A 14,567-nucleotide genomic window follows, 5' to 3' on the forward strand; every position below is an offset into this window, starting at 1 on the left:
AGTGAGAACAAGTAGATAAGCTGCAAAAGTCACAGTTTAAAAAACTCATCAGAGAGCTGAGGTTGTAAAGAAATGTAAATGACCTAAATTCCAGACAGCAGAATAGGCAGATGACTGCTTTTGTCCCTGGTACATTGGGGAGGGAAGGAAGAATATGCTATAGGGAAAGAGGAAACAGCCAACATTTTGATGAACATTTAGTGGTCACATGTGGCCTGGCAGACCACATGTGTGTCTTGTGCATCTTGGATACTCACATTAGTATCTTAAGACACCCAATCACATAATGAGTCTGGACCCACCTGCCAACTGAAGCTGCACTGAAGTCAAAACCTAACTCGACCATCCACAGTAGTGGCTTGATAAAAGAAAGGGAATGTCCTGTATGGGTATGAACATCATTAACTTTAGTCTCAACTATTATTTTACAGACAAAGTCTGATTTAAAAAAATGACTAGAAACACACACACAAAACCAAAATGTGCCCGTGGTCAAGAGGAGAAATAGAATCAGATCAGAGATGGCCCAGATGTTGGAATTATCAGACAGACATGTTAATATAGCTATAAAACATATGTTCAATGATCCATCCAAAAAGATAGACAACATGTGTAGGTATATGGGGTTATTTCAACAGAGATATGAAATTACAACAAAGAACCAAATGCAAATTTTAGAAATGGAAAATATTAGAAATGCAAAATCTGCTGAGCTCCTCAGGGAACAACAGAGGGAACAACCAATCAGTGAATTTGGGAACAGGTTAAGAGAAATTATTCAAACTGAAGCACAAAGAGAAAAGTATGTAACAAAACAGAAGGGATCTCTGGGAGGATACCAAATGGTCCAATATATGTGTAAGTGGAGCACCAGACAGGACAGGTGAGAGGATGGAGCAGAAGACACATTTAGCAGAAATAATACCAGAGAATTGAACAAGATTGATGAAGGAAATCTGCAGATCGAAGACTTGGTGAATTTCAAATGGGGTAAACACAAATAAAACCACACCTAGGTACATCATATTCAAATGGCTAAAAGCCATGGATAAAGATAAATTTTGTTTTGTTTCATTTTTTGAGATGTAGTCTCACCCTGTTGCCCGGCTGGAGTGCAGTGGCGTGATCTCAGCTCACTGCAACCTCTGCCTCCTGGGTTCAAGCGATTCTTGTGCCTCAGCCTCCTGAGTAGCTGGGATTACAGGGATGCACCACCACACCCAGCTAATTTTTTGTATTTTTAGTAGAGACAGGGTTTCACCATGTTGTCCAGGATGGTCTCGATCTCCTGACCTCATGATCTGCCCACCTTGGCCTCCCATAGTGCTGGGATTACAGGCGAGAGCCACCATGCCCTGCCAAGATAAAAATCTTAAAATCAGCTAGAGAGAAAAAACACATTATACACAGAGGAACGATGATAAGAATCAATTATCATTGATTATGTTTATTGGAATCAATGGAGGGCAGATGACAATGGGACAATATTACATTTTGAATGAAAAAATAAAAGACAAAAACCCTTTCCAGCAAGAAACATATATCCAGAAAAAAGTGTCTTTAAATAAAGAAAAATACAAATTTTCAAACAAAGACTGAGAGAATTCATCACAAGCAGATCTACACTTCAAGAAATGCTAAAAGAAGGTCTTCAAGCTGCAGAATAATGATGCCAGATGAAATCCCAGATCTGCAGGAAGGTACGAAGAGTATTAGAAAGATGTATGTATACCTCTAGACCTATGTCTACTTATAAATGTTGACCAAAGCAAAAACAATAACAAGGAATTGTGGGATTTATAGAATAACTAAAAATAAAATATGTGAAAACAAAAGCACAAGACAGGAGGGGGTAAATGAAATATATTGCTCTAATATTTTAGGGGAAAATAGACAAATCCTTGATCATAGCTGTACATTTTAACACCACTCTCTGAGTAACAGAATTAGCAGACAAAACCAGTCAAATGTTTTATAAAATGTGCCTTTTAATCTCTAGAGCAAGCCTGTTCACCCATGGCTACGTGTACCCCAGGATGACTTTGAATGCGGCCCAACACAAATTTGTAAACTTTCTTAAAACCTTATGAGATTTTTGGTTTTTTTTTTGAGACAGAGTCGCGCTATGTCACCCAGGCTGGAGTGCAGCGGCCGCTATCTTGGCTCACTGCAACCTCTGCCTCCCAGGCTCAAGTGATTCACCTGCCTCCCTCCTGAGTAGCTGGGATTACAGGCAAGCGGCACCAAGCTCAGCTAATTTTTGTATTTTTAGTAGAGACAGGGTTTCACCATGTTGGCCAGGCTGGTCTTAAACTCCTGGCCTCAAGTGATTTGCCCACCTCGGCTTCCTAAAGTGCTGGGATTACAGGCGTGAGCCACTGTGCCCAGCACATTAGATTTTTTTGCAATTTTTTTTTTTTTTTTTTTTGCTCATCAACTAAAATGTTAGTATTAGTGTATTTTATGTTTAGCCCAAGGCAATTCTTCTTCTTCCATTGTGGCCCAGAGAAGACAGAAGATTGGACACCCCTGCCTAGAGCAACTAAAGTAAACCTCACTTAATGTTGTCAGTAGGTTCTTGGAAAATGTGGCTGAGTAAAATGGCATGTAATAAAACCATTCTTTTCATCGTTATAATGAAATAATGTTGAACACAACGACATTATTTGAGAACCTGCTAAAGTCAGTTTCCAAGAACCTATTGATGACATTAAGTGAGAGCTTACTTTACTAGAAAACATGAAGAGTTATATCTAAAAGTTCAATAGATGACATTAAAACACACAAAAAAATACTTGATTGACCCCAAAAAACGTCAAGAAAAGTGGAGCAGAGGCACAAAAGAAAACACAACAAATGTGCCAAATAGAAAACATACCAAGATGGTAGACTCAAACCAAAGCATAATAGTTACTACATTTGGTGTAAATAGAAAAACTCTCCAATTAAAATGCAGAGACTGCCAGGCTGGATAAAGAAGCAAGATCCAACTATATGTTGTTTATATAATAAGAAACAACTTAAATACAAAGACAGATTGAATGTAAAAGGGTGGAACAAGATATACCATGAAAACCCTAACCACAAGAAAGCTGGGGTGGCTATACCACTATCAGAAGAGGTAGCCTTCTAGATAAAGATATAAACGCCAAAAGGGACATTTCAGAAATATAAAAGGGAAATTCATGAAGCCATAAAAATCCTAATTATGTATTCACCTAATAACAGAGCCCCAAAATACATGAAGCAAAAGCTGACAGAATTAAAGGGGAAAATGACAAATCCATTATCATACTTAGTCACTTTAACACCACTCTCTGAGTAACTGATAGAATGAGCAGACAAAACCAGTAAGGTTACAGAATATTGGAATGACATCATCAAAACGACTTTGACATTTTGAACACTATATCCAACAATAGTAGAATACTTGTTCTTTTTGAGTGCACATGGAACATTCATTGAGAAATGAAATGATGTTGGGCCGGGCGCGGTGGCTCACACCTGTAATCCCAGCAATTTGGGAGGCCGAGGCGGGCAGATAACCTGAGGTCAGGAGTTCAAGACCAGCCTGGCCAACATAGTGAAACCCTGTCTCTACAGAGGTTGAGGCAGGAGAATTGCTTAAACATGAGAAGCATAGGTTGCAGTGAACTGAGATTGCACAATTGCACTCCAGCCTGGGTGACAAGAGTGAAACTCCATCTCAAAAAAAAAAAAAAAAAGAAATGATGTTGAACAAAATGACATTATTGGAGAACCTACTGTACATCGTTTCACTTAAAGTCACAGTTTCCAAAAACCTACTGAAGACATTGAGAGCTTACTGTACTAAAAAGCAATGTGAAGAGTTATATCTAAAAGTTCAATAGATGACATTAAAACACACAAAAAATACTTGATTGACCCCTAAAAAATGTAAAGATGCCACAAAGTAAGTTTCAGTAAATTTAAATGTTTTGATTTTTATATAGAATCTGTTCTCTGACCACAACATTACTAAAAACAGAAATCAATGACAAAAAGTTATCTAGAAAATTCGTAAATATTTGGAAATTAAACAATATACTTCTAAATAACCTATGGGTCAATAGGAAATCATAAAATAACTTAGCAAATATTTTCACCTGAATAATAATGAGAAGATACTATATTAAAATTTGTGGCTGGGAATGGTTGCCCCCAGCACTTTGGGAGGCCAAGGTGGGCAGATCACTTGAGCCCAGGAGTTCAATACCAGCCTAGGCAACATGGCAAGACCCTGTCTCTAGAAAAACACAAAAATTAGCCAGGTATGGTGGTATGTGCCTATAGTCTCAGCCACTTGGGAGGCAGAGGTGGCAGGATCACCTGAGCCTGGGAGGTCGAGCTTGCAGTGAGCCAAAATTGCTCCCCTGCACTCCAGCCTGAGCAACAGAGTGAGACATTATCTCAGAAAAAAAAAAAAAAAATTGAGATGCAGGTAAAGCAGTCTTTAGAGGAAACTTTATAGCTTTAAACACTTATATTAGGAAAAAAAAAAGGTTCAAATTCACTGATCTAAACTTCTACATTAAGAAGCTAAAAAAACAAGAGTACATGAAACCCAAGGTAGAAAAGAGAGTGAAAAGTAATGAACTAGAAAACAGTAGAGAAAAACCTATTAAACCAATAGCTGCTTCTTTGCAAATATTAACAAAATGCCCTAGAAATACTAATAAAGAAAAATAGAAAAAAAATTATCAATATCAGGAATTAAAGAGAGGCCACCACTTCAGATTATATAAACATTAAAGTGATAATGAAGGGATATTATGGATGACTTCATGACAGTGAGTTCAACAACTTTGATGAAATCAACAAATTTCTTGAAAATTGCAAATTACCAAAACTTACACAAGAATAGAAAGTCTAAATAGCCCTGTGTCTATCGAAGACATTAAACTTATAATAAAAAATCTTTTTACAAAAAATCTTCAGGCTCAAATGGCTTCTCCAGAAAATTCTATCAAATTTCTAAGGAAGGAATAATACCACAAAATAATCCTACAAAACTCTGGAGGAAACAGAGGAGGAGGGAATACTTCTCAATTTGTTTTATGAAGTCAGCATAATCCTGATATGAAAACCTGACAAGAAAATTATAGACTAATATCCCTTAATAATATATTTGCAAAAATTCTTAATAAAATATTAGCCAATTGAGTCCAGCAATACATAGAAACAATAGTATATAATGACCAAGTGCGATTTATGCCAGGCATAATGAATTACATTGATTTCTATTGGAGTAGTACGTGAACAGAAAAAGCATCTAATAAAATTCAAACACGTATATGATTAAATACTTTCAACTAACTAGAAATAAAAAGGAACTTCTTCGATCTGATAAAGATGGTATCCAAAAACCTACAAAAGTGAGATTAAAAATACTTTTAAAAATAGCATTAAAACCCACCGAATACCTAGGAATATGTCTGAAGAAAGATGCACAAGACGTCCATGCTGACCACTGCACAAATGTTGTTGAGAGAAATGAAATAACACCTATGTTAATGAAGAAATGTACCATGATCATAGATTAGAGTTCTTGGATATTGAAAAGAGGTTGATTTTCTCCAAATTGGTTTGTAGATTCAACACAATCTCAAGAAAAAATGTCAGCAGTCTTCTTGAAGAAAGCTGATTTTAAGTTTTTAGAAGTGGAGAACTTACACTAACTGGTTTTCAGACTTCCTATAAGGCTACAGTAATCAAGATGGTATCATACTGACATAAGGATAGACAAATGGATCCACGGAACAGAACAGAGAGGCAATAAACCTCCACAATATGGTTAATTGATTTTTCAACAAGGAATCAAACTAATTCAAAGCAGAAAAGAAAACCTTTTAAACAAATGGTGCTAAAACAAACTGGATATTTATATAAAAAATAAACTTAACCCCCACGGAAAATAATTTAACCTAAATTGTAAACGTGACCTAAAATGTAAACTTAGAACCCTGAATGTTTTAGAAAAAAAATATAGCAAGATATTTGCAAATTTGGGGAATACAAAGACACCAACCAAATTAGCACAAAAATCTTTAACTATAAATAAAAAAATAAGAATTGGGTATCATCAAGATGAGCATTTCTACTCATCAAAAGATACAATTAAGAAAATGAACAAGTAAGCCACAGATGAGGAAATATTCACAGTGATAATCCATATTCATAATATGGAAAGAATTACTAAAAATAATAAAAAGGCAGACAGCCCAGTTAAAATGGTAATAAGACTCATAGACACTTTACAATGCAAGATATGTAAATGGCCAATAAACACATGAAAAGATGTTCAACATTGCTTGTTATCAGGCAAAAGCAAGTGAAAATCATGATGAATTCCCGTTACACAAATATTAGAATGACTAAAAGTAAAATAACTGACAATGTCAGATATCGGTGAGAGTGTGGAGGAACTGGAACTCACACTTTGTTGGTGGGCATGTAAAATGGGATGATAACTTTGGAGGACTCTCTGACAGTTCCTTATAAAGCTAAAACATACACCTACCCATGACCCAGCAATTCGACTTCTAGGTATTCACCCAGGAATCCTTAAAAAGATCTGTACATGAATGTGCATTGCACCTTTATTCACATAATCGTATGCTAAAAACATCTCAGATCCATCCGTAGGTGAATGAATTACACAGTTCTTGATACAGTCAAACAATGGCATACTACTTAGCAATAAAACAGAATCACTTATTGATACGCACAGCTATGTGGTTGAATCACAAAATTATTATGCTGTGTGAAAGAAACCAGACACCAAAGAGTTCAAATAGTATGTTTCCATTTATATAAATTTTTAGGACAAGCAAAACTAATCTCTGGTGATAGAAATCAGAACAGCGATTGATTCTGGATGTGTGTGGGGTATCAACAGCAAAAGAACATGAGGGAAGTTTCTGGGTGATAGACACACTCTAGATCCTGATTTGGCTGTTTGCAACTGTCACAATTCATTGAACTGAGCAGTAAAGATCTACATATTTTGTTGTATGTAAATTGTACATCAATTTATACATACAAATGAAAAAGAACAGTACTATGGAGAGAAATTTATATCTAAATATTTATTTTTATTACTGTTATAAATATAATACTTTTTTCTATTACCTTTTCTCACTTGTCCAAGCAATTTTATAGTCAAAGTCTGTCAAACTTTTAATAAATAATTCCCTTCAAATTTCCTTGATATCAAAATTTGATAAAGTCAGACACAAAACTGTGGACCAAGTTCATTTTTGAAAATAAATGTAAAAACACGAAATAGTAGAAAATTAAATTGGATAACATCACACCATGACAAACCAGGATTTATTCCGGGAATAGCAGGAGGAAAAGCATGTGATTATTTGAAAATATGCAAGAAAAGCTTTGGAAAACGCTGTGACACAGGACAGGACAGAGCTTTGCCGGACAAGTTGAGGCTGAATGTCACACTGTGTGGGGATGTTGGCGCCTCAGGGAAGAGCCTCTCTGTGCCCCTGACCTCCCCGTGCACTATAGAGAGCACGGCCAGTGCATCCTAGATGCTCACGAGGCACTGATGGGGTAGAGGAATGAAGTCAGCAATCAGTCTCATTGGGGCCACCAGACACATGTGACCTCTGCAGCCTGTCCACCCACAAACTCCTCTACACAGCCACATGCTCCCTTGTACCTTTCTTTTTAAAAACTCTCCTGGTGGCCAGACGTGGTTGCTCACACCTGTAATCCTAGCACTCTGGCAGGCTGAGGTAGGTAGATCTCCTGAGGTCAGGAGTTCAAGACCAGCCTGGCCATCATGGTGAAACCCTGTCTCTATTAAAAATACAAAAAATTAGCTGGGCGTAGTGGCATGCGCCTGTAATTCCAGTTACTCAGGAGGTGGAGGCAGGAGAATCGCTTGAACCAGGTGTGGGGGCGGTTTGCAGTGAGCTGAGATCGTGCTACAGCATTACAACCTGGGCAACAAGAGTGAAACTCTGCCTTAAAAAAATAGTAACAATCAAAAATAAAAAATAAAAACTCTCCTAGCAACAGCCAACAATGCTTGAACTCTTGCTCTGGGCCAGGTCCTGCTGCCAGGGTTTTGTATGGTTCAGCTCATGAAATCCACAGAGCCGCCTGCCCGGGGTGCTGTCCATCTCCCGACCCCTGGCCGTTGGGAAGTGGGAGCAATGTTTCTAGGGTGATGGGTGTTGTGGTCACCCACTTGGCTGCTTCCTTTTCACTGGCTGGAGGCATTTGATGGCAACACCACTGTGCTAGGCAAGAATTCCTGGGAGCACCCTGCTCGGAGGAACACTGGGAAAGCCTCCAAGTAGTTCAGATGGAGACACGGGAGGGAAGGGAGAGGAGAGGGGAATGCACATTGACTACGCCAGCCTGGGCGGCTGTGCTGGGCAGTCCTAGGCACACTTGCTGATATTGTCCTCACAGCAGCTCACTAAGGTGGTGCTTCTGTTTTCCTGTTTCCAGAGTCCCCTGAGTGATGGGCCCCATGCACGGCTGGGCCCCATGCACGGCTGGTGACCAGAGTGTTGTTGCAAGGTGTTGGTCTGGGACCGTCTGGTCTGCGGTGGCTTTGTGTGAGGATTTGGGCTGCCGACGGTTGAAGACCTTGGTATGAAGGGAGTCACGGGGAAGTGGGTGCCTGCCGCTGCCCCCTTGGGGCCCTCTGCCCAGCCCCAGGGCTGGCTGCAAGTGAGCGCCAGGGTTCAGGGCTCAGGATGCATGGGACCACTCACCCAGGCCTGTATGCCCCTCTGCACCCTCTGCTGGGACACAGCCCAGAGGCAGCAGGGACACAAGCTTCCAGTGTCCAAGAGGGCCCCGCCTGCTCTCTGCTGACAGGGAAGACAGCAACCTGGTTTGACGTTGGCCCGCCCCTTATAGCTGTGTGGCCTTGAACAAATCACTCAACCTCTACCTGCCTCTGTTTCCTCCTTGGCAGTCAAGGATAACAATAATTGTGCTAGCTAACACTTTTTGAGCTTTGCATGCCCAGGTCATGTGGTAAGGAGTGACTCCACTACTTTACATATAAGGAAACAGAGGCTCAGAGAAGTCAGGTGCCCTGGCCAAGGTTACCCAGCCAAGCCACGCCAGAGCCGTCTGTGCTCCTTGTACTGCATTAACTGTCTGACAGCCCATCCGCAGGGTGGGTGGGAGTGCAGGGAGGAGAACAGGCTCCACGGAAAGAAGGGCAGGCTGCCTAGGGAAAGAGGGGTGGGCATGGAGGCGGATGCTCTTATTCCACCTTCCATTCTCTTTTGTTTTTTTTTTTTTTTGAGATGGAGTCTTGCTCTGTGACCCAGGCTGGAGTGCTGTGGCACGATCTTGGGTCACTGCACTCTCCGCCTCGCAGGTTCAAGCAATTCTCCCGCCTCAGCCTCTCGAGTAGCTGGGACTACTGGCACCCACCATCATGCCCGCCTATTTTTGTAGAGACGGCCTTTCACCATGTTGGCCAAGCTGGTCTTGAACTCCTGACCTCAAGTGATGCGCCCACCTCGGCCTCCCAAAGTGCTGGGATTACAGGTGTGAGCCACCACGCCTGGCCCTCCCTCCATTCCCATGGCTGTCGGGGTTACTGCACCAAGCTGCTCTTCCTAGACCAAACCCTTGAGGCCTTTGCGTGATTACCTGTGCACCTGAGGGCCATATCTGAGACCCACTCCCACTCCAGGAAACAGCAGTCCCCGTTCACCCGACACAGGTCCCTCTGTCCTTGCCACTTCTGTTTCCCTCTGTTCACCCATCCCAGCCTCCTTCTGGGGCTGCCTCTGCATCTCTCACTCCTCCCATGGTGGGCAGGGCTCCTCTGTGCCCACCAGCCCCGGAACCACTGCAATGGAAGAAAACCCCCAGCCTCCGAATTCCCTAGGCATCCAGACTTGTAGCCGTGCCCCTAAACAACTGGCTTTAATTGCTCCCAGTGGTGGGAAGTACATTCAATTCATCACTAAGCGGAGTATCATGAAACTTTGTATTACAAATGGAAACCGTAAGGATTTGGAATATTAGTGGACTTCAACATGCAAATCTGCAAGTTGTCATGTCTTTCCTCACACAGGCTTTTAGCATTTTCAGCAAGTGAATTTTTCTCCTTGAACTTCATTTGCTCTGTCCTGCCTTTGACAGAGTTTGTTCTGTGCTTTGTAAAAAAGATACAACTCCGTTTAGTGACCCAACGGCTCCTGGTTTAATTCCAGGCAGGTTTCGTTCCCCTGTACACCTTGAAGTAGTCTTAGTTTCATAGTTAAATTCCACTAAGGTCTGTGGTCTGGCACAGGTTAGCATGGACAGCTCTTCCTACCACCAGAGATGCTGTAGGCCAGCTTGGGGAACTTTCTCATGGTGGTTTTTAATATCATCCCCAGAATCGGCCGGGCGCGGTGGCTCACACCTGTAATCCCAGCACTTTGGGAGGCCGAGGCGGGTGGATCACGAGGGCAGGAGATCGAGACCATCCTGGCTCCCGCGGTGAAACCCCATCTCTACTAAAACTACAAAAAATTAGCCGGGCGTGGTGGCAGGCGCCTGTAGTCCCAGCTACTTGGGAGGCTGAGGCAGGAAAATGGTGTGAACCCGGGAAGGGGAGCTTGCAGTGAGCCGAGATCCAGCCACTGCACTCCAGCCTGGGCTACAGAGCAAGATTCTGTTTCCAAAAAAAAAAAAAAAAAAAATCCCCAGAATCATCAAAACCTTGACTTAGACCCGCTTCTAGTAAAACTGGTGACAAGTCTGAAGTCTGAACTCTTTTTTAAAAAAGTGAAATCTCTTTTTTTCTCCTTCCAGTTTATTTGTTTTTCTCTCTAGGACCAATTTACAGTCTATCAGCCGTGCGTGAGCACCTGTTTCACCACATATACAAACCCCTCCAAGACTGTAAGGATATCATTAAGCTTTACATCACTGTCAGTTAGGTAGTAAACATAGTTTTGTACATACGTTGCGTTTTTGTTTCTCATGAGGTTCAATGTTTTACATGGGTAAGTTGTTAGAACATATTTCTTCAGGATGAGGCATTTGTCTCCTGGTGACACATCTTGGTCTAATGCTGACTCTGGGGACATTTGGCTGTCGACTGTGAGGGTGGCTATGTACATGTGGAGTGGAGGCGTCCTGGCCTTGGATTGAGGAGAACAAAGTTAACTTCTCACCTCACTTGTTTCTGACTTTTGTGACCTTGGACAAGTTTAACTTTTATCTCTCCCAGTGTTAGTTTTCTTGTCTGTAAGTGACAGCAGTGATGCTGTCTTAGTTGGCTTGGGCTCCCATAACAAAATACCGTAGATTGTGTGGTTGAAACAACAAAGTGTATTTTCTCACAGTTTTGGAGGCTGGAAGTCTCAGAGCAGGCTATGGCACGGCTGGATTCTGGTGAGGGCTCTCTTGCTGGCTTGTAGAGTACTCCCTTCTCACTGTGAGCTCACATAGCCTTTCCTCAGTATATGTGCAGAGCTCTCTCTCTTCCTCTTCTTTTTTCTAAATAAATTATATAATTTGGAAGACCAAGTGCAGAATCTTCCTCTTCTTAGAAGGCCACCAATCCTATCCAATTAGGAACCCATCCTAATGACCTCATTTAACCTTAATTACCTCTTATAAGTCCTGTCTAGGAATAGAGTCATATTGGGGTTTATGGCTTCAATATATGAGTTTGGGGGGATGGGGAGACAATTCAGTCCGTAGTAAACACTTTCTCAAAGAGTAGTTACAATGTTTGTAAGAGACAAGGTAGGTAAAAGTAGTTTCAGTTGCATGCGGCTAAACGCAGTTTAGTATCCCTTCAGAGTCCTCTGCAGAAGAGGCACCTGATAAATATCATTTATTTGGTCTTAACCTAAGGTATTATTCTTTATATAGTGCCTTCCCACGGAATGATTGATATCATATTTATCATTTTGCAGCACAGTTTATTTCTTATAGGGTCACGGCTAACAAGAAACATGGGAAAAATGACCCTCACTAATACAGTCATTAAAATCAGGAAATGTAATTTCAATTTTCTTTCTTTTTGGGGGCCTATTAGGTTAACAATGCTTTTAAAAATATATTGCAAATGTGAGTGCTATAAGACAGGAATTTCCATATTATGTTGGGATTATAAATTGGCATGATCCTGAACAGCAATTTAGCAATGTGTATTTAGGAATCTTAGAAAATGTTTTTCACTTTTGATTTAGTATTTCCACTTCATGAAGTCTATCCTTAGGAAATAATATTTGAACAAAGATTTATGTGCAAAGATGTGTGAGCTGCATGATCTATAATGCATAAAATGAAAATGGGAATCAATTGAAATAGTCAATAACAAATAACTACATAATTATCAATATATCCATAAATTATACATCCATAAAAAATGTTTCTAGGTATATTTATCTAAATATATATATATATCATATGACACCTAAATTTATTTTATATATGATACATGATGTGAGATATAGGTATATATGAATATGAATGTATGATATACATCTAAAAAGAATAGGAGATACTAGGAGTTACTTTAATTTTGTCTTTATATTTCTCGTTTCATACATTTCTATGAAGAACATTGTAATAGTTTCATACATAGAAAAAAACGGGCTAATTTTTCTTAGCCAGGTGTTCGTTGGTCCTTCTTTGATTGTTCAAAATACCTCCATTTATCTTCTTCTAGCATCACTCATTTTCATTGGTTTATTTGCAAGATTAAACAGTGTCCAGCACTGACGACTCCTGGAAAAGATATGCCTAAAAGCTGTTGTCTCCCCTTGGAAAGTTTACTTGGAGCTGGTGTACTTGGTGCCCTCCGACACGGTGTGCTTGGCCAGGTCTCCGGGCAGCAGCAGGCACAGGGCCGTCTGGATCTGCCTGGAGGTGATGGTCCACCTCGTGTTGTAATGTGCCAGGTGAAAGCCTCACCCACGATATGCTTTATGTCGACATCTTTATGTCGTTAACGAAAGAATTCATGATGCCCATGGCCTTGGAAGAGATGCCGGTGTCGGGGTGGACCTGCTTCAACACCTTGTATGCTTACACAGAGTAACTCTCCTTGCGGCTGCACTTGTGCTTCTTGCCATCTTTCTTCTGTGTCTTGGTCACCGCCTTCTTGGAGCCCTTCCTTGGGGCGGGAGCAGACTTGGCTGGCTCAGGCATCTTAAAACACCAGAAATGTGTCAAAAAAATGAAATCTTATTACTTTCAAATAAGGACAGCTTCAGCTAATAGCTGACAGTGGACTTCTGACCAGAAATTTTATCTTAAGATCTCTTTTATATACTAATTGAATAAATATCACATATGGTTGTTGGTGCTTTACTAGCCATTTTGAACACGATTGATGAGTGTGCTTTCTTGAGCTGGTTAAACATGACTTTCTGCTGTTTTATTTTTGTTGCTGTTTTGTTTTTTGTGTTTTTTTAGATGGGGTCTTGCTCTGTTGCCCAGGATGGAGTGCAGTGGCGCCATCTCAGCTCACTGCAACCTCCGCCTCCCGGATTCAAGTGATTCTCCTGCCTCAGCCTCCCAAGTAGTTGGAATTATAGGCGCACGTTGCCACACCCAGCTAATTTTTTGTATTTTTGGTAGAGATGGGGTTTCACTGTGTTGCCCAGGCTGGTCTAGAACCCCTGAGTTCAGGCAATCCACCCGTCTTGACCTCCCAAAGTGCTGGGATTACAGGCGTGAACCACCATGCCCAGCCTACTGTTTTACTTTTAATAACACTTTTTATCTTTCAACAAGCCCCTTAATTCACCTTTAGTCAAAAAACCTCCTGTCAAACCCTTATTGCCACACTGGAATCTTCCAGAAAAAAGTGTCCTTGGGAGAAGAAGAGGGGTACCTATAAAAATCAGAGGGAGTGAAGCATGGTGATAATGATGGTGGTGGTGGTGGTGATAGTGGTGATGGTGGTGGTGGTGGAGATGATGATAGTGATGTTGATGGTGGTGGAGGTGGTAGTGATGATGGTGGTGGTGGTCCTGATGGTGGTGGTGATAGTGGTGGTGGTGATAGTGATGGTGGTGGTGATGGTGATGGTGGTGGTGGTGGTCTTGATGGTGGTGGTGATGGTGGTGGCGGTGGTGATGGTGATGGTGGTGGGGATGATGATGATGGTGATGGTGGTGATGTGGGGGTGATGATGGTTGTGGTGGTAGTAATGGTGGTGTTGGTGGTGGTGATCATCATGATGGTAGTGGTGTGGTCATGGTAGTGGAGATGATGATTATGGTGATGGTGATAGGGATAATGATGGTGTTGCTGATGGTTGTGGTGGTAGTGGTGATGGTGCTGGTGGTGGATGTGATGATGGTGATGGTGGTGGTGGTGGTGGTAGTGGTGGTGATGGTGATGATGGTTATGATGGTAGTAGTGGTGATGGGGTGGTGGATATGATGATGATGGTGCTGGTGCTGGTGGTGGTGATAGTGGTAGTGGTAGTAGCAGTGGTGGTAGTGGTGGTGGTGGTGGTGGTGGAAATAATGATAGTGCTGGTGATGGTGGTGTTGGTAGCAGTGGTGGTGGTGGTGATGGTGGTGGTGATG

At 41.4% G+C, this 14,567-nt stretch overlaps 1 pseudogene; it reads right to left on the reverse strand.

The window, feature by feature from the left end:
• Window positions 1–12,797: 12,797 nt before the first annotated feature.
• LOC105540009 lies at window positions 12,798–13,176 on the reverse strand (annotated as a pseudogene).
• Between the last annotated feature and the right edge of the window lie 1,391 nt (window positions 13,177–14,567).

Source organism: Mandrillus leucophaeus, unplaced genomic scaffold (genome assembly GCF_000951045.1).
Source record: "Mandrillus leucophaeus isolate KB7577 unplaced genomic scaffold, Mleu.le_1.0 Scaffold213, whole genome shotgun sequence".
NCBI lineage: Eukaryota > Metazoa > Chordata > Mammalia > Primates > Cercopithecidae > Mandrillus > Mandrillus leucophaeus.